Source organism: Euphorbia lathyris, chromosome 10, assembly GCF_963576675.1.
Source record: "Euphorbia lathyris chromosome 10, ddEupLath1.1, whole genome shotgun sequence".
NCBI lineage: Eukaryota > Viridiplantae > Streptophyta > Magnoliopsida > Malpighiales > Euphorbiaceae > Euphorbia > Euphorbia lathyris.
The window spans coordinates 57,625,367-57,628,488 of record NC_088919.1 but is presented as its reverse complement, the minus strand read 5'-3'; the positions used below and the strand labels follow the sequence as shown (position 1 = coordinate 57,628,488).

At 34.7% G+C, this 3,122-nt stretch overlaps 1 non-coding gene across 1 annotated transcript; it reads left to right on the top strand.

The window, feature by feature from the left end:
* Positions 1-2,044: 2,044 nt before the first annotated feature.
* LOC136210111 (small nucleolar RNA R71) lies at positions 2,045-2,151 on the top strand. The gene has a single exon (XR_010677818.1). It is a non-coding gene; the product is annotated as a small nucleolar RNA R71 (small nucleolar RNA).
* The last annotated feature ends 971 nt before the right edge of the window (positions 2,152-3,122 follow it).

Here is a 3,122-nt window from a genome sequence, read left to right as displayed (position 1 = left end):
GTCTATCCGCTTTAGGTGGCTTATCTTCTTCTAAGTGGATCCTATGCATTACAATACTAGGATTAATTCCTTTTAAATCTGAAATCTGCCATCCCATACTTCCTATTCTATTTCTAACAACTTCTTTCAACTTTTCTTCTTGATTTTCTGTTAATTTGTTAGAAATGATTATAGGTAGAGTATCACTTCCGCCTAGGAAAGCGTATCTCAGATGGTTTGGTAATTCTTTAAGTTCTAATTTAGGTGGAACTACTACTGAAGGCGGAACTAGTCCATCTTCTCGAATCAAAGGCTCTGGGTCCTTATCTTCTAATTCTTCACCCATTAAAGGTTCTATTATTTCTTCTCTTTGAACAATGTCATTAACACATTCTTCAACTAAATCAAGCTTCATACAAGCGAAATCCTCCATAGGATATTTCATTGCTTGATTCATATCGAACTCGATCTTATCGTCACCTATTCTTAAAACTACTTTTCCTTCCGACACATCAACTAGTGCACGTCCCGTGTTCATGAATGGTCTACCAAAGATTAGCGGACAATTAGCATCATAAGCAAAATCTAAGATAACAAAATCAGTAGGAAAAATAAATTTGTCAACTTTCACTAAAACATCTTCAATTATACCATATGGTCTTTTAGTGGATTGATCCGCTAATTGCAAAAGCATATTGGTACGGTTGATGTCTTCTTCTAAACCTAATTTTTTAAAAATAGACAATGGCATCAAGTTTATACTAGCTCCTAAATCACAAAGACAACTTGGGAATTCCATATTTCCCAATGTACACGGAATGGTAAAGCATCCGGGATCTTTGAGTTTAGTAGGTAATTTGCTTGATACTATCGAACTACATTCTTCAAAAAGAGAAATGGATGAAATTCCTTCCCAACTAATCTTTTTTGAAATTAAAACTTTCAAGAATTTTCCATAGTTAGGGATTTGCGTAATTGCATCCATGAATGTTAAATTTATATGCAAATTTTTAAGTTTATCTAAAAATGATAAAAGTTGTTTATCATGGTCCTTATTTCGGACCCTGTGTGGAAAAGGTGGTTTTGGTACAAAAGGTTTCGTACTAGAGTCAATTGGTGTATCTTTTTGTTTTAATGTATCTTCTTTGGATTTTGGTAAATCATTTCCAGGTAAAGTTGAAATTCCGGGCATTTCCGGACCTAAATAGTTTTTCCCCGATCGAAGAGTGATAGCCTTAACATGCTCTTTCGGATTTTCTTCCGTTTGGCTGGGAAGACTTCCCTCTTTGCGGGATGGAATTGATTTAGCAAGTTGTCCAATTTGAACCTCCAAATTATGGATGCTAGATGATTGGTTTTTGATAAGCTGATCGAATTTATTTTCGATTCGTTTAAAACCATCGTCTTGATTACTTACCTTTCCATTCATAGCATCTATAAATTTGTCGATTTTTGAAGATAAAGTGCTAATCGTATCTCTTGTTTGATTTTGATAATTATTTACACGATACTGATTAGCATTTGCATTATTATTATTATTACCATCTTTCCAGTTAAAGTTAGGATGATTTCTCCATCCAGGATTATAAGTATTAGAATAAGGATTAGTAGTTTGGTTTTGTCCTTGGACAAAATTTACCTGTTCTATCTCATTCATACCTTCGTAATCAATGTCTCTCTGGATCGGATCATTAGGATCGCATGGTGCCATAAATTTATCAATTTTGTGCGATAAAGCAGAAAATTGGGCTTGTAACATTGCTACAGGATCAAGATTCATTATACCTTTAACCGGTGATGTACCTGAGGATGATGGTTTGACCATATGGCTTGGTTTAGTGAAGAAGGTTGGAAGACGGGATTACTTGGAGTCAGTATCCCCGCCGTTGGTATATGTCCACGCTCTGCGGGCCACATACTGCTGTTGATTGCCATTTCCTCCAAAAGTTCTCTTGCTTGGGCGGATGTCTTCTTCATAAATAAACCTCCAGACATAGCATCTAATGAACCTCTAGTTGTAGGATTTAATCCATTATAGAATGTCTACATTAAGAGTGCATCTGGCAGTTGGTGGTGTGGGCATAAACGTTGAAGTTCTTTAAAACGTTCCCAAGCTTCATAAAGAGTTTCATTATCATTTTGTGTGAAAGATGTCAACTCTTTGATGACTCTTGCGGTTTTTGCTAAGGGAAAATATTTTTGTAAAAACGCTTGGGCTAATTGGTCCCAAGTTTCAAATGTTGCAGCCGGCATAGAAGTTAACCAAATTTTTGCCTTATCCTTCAAAGTGAAAGGAAAGAGGCGAAGTTTGATTGCTTCGGCTGTTACATCAGTAATTTTAAAAGTGTCACAAATTTCTAAGAAATTTGTCAAATGTGCATTAGGGTTTTCGTTAGGCAATCCGTAAAACGTTACGTTGTTTTGCAACATATTAAGCAAAGCAGGCTTAATTTCAAATTGATTTGCGTTTATACGGGGTCTAACTACACTATTAGTTACACCGGCCATTCCTGGCCTAGCATAATCCATAAGTGTCGGTGGATCGGCCATATTTTCTGGCTGGAATACTTTTGTTTTTAAGGGTGTTTTGTCTTTTTTGTTGTTTTTCTTGTTTTTCTTAAGTGTTCTTTCAATTTCTGGATCAAAAGGATCTGGTGGCGTGCCCGAACTTCGCGAACTGCGCATGAACTTGAAATTGTTACACGAGCCAAACTACCTTCAAAACAAAATTGAAAGCAAATATGTTAAATAAACTGAAAATAAATAAAATATACAAGTTGTATAAAAATAATGTGTAAACCTAGATTCGAAAATAAAATACGAAAAATAAAAATTTTGTCAAAAAATTTGGCGTATCCCCGGCAACGGCGCCAAAAACTTGTTGAGCGATTTCCGCAAGTGCACGGTTTCGCTTGTAGTAATAAAAATATCGATCCCCACAGAGATACGTTTTTTAACGAAAAACTTATTTTTGAATCTTTAATTTCGAACTTGTTAGATTTATAAAATGTAAATAAAAAGTGAAAATTGGATTAATTGAATTTAGGAAATTTATTTGATTGAATTTGAAAACTTTGAGTATTTGAAAATGCTGGAATAAGATTATATATTTAGAATAAATCGATTGTTAGAAAGATCTTCTG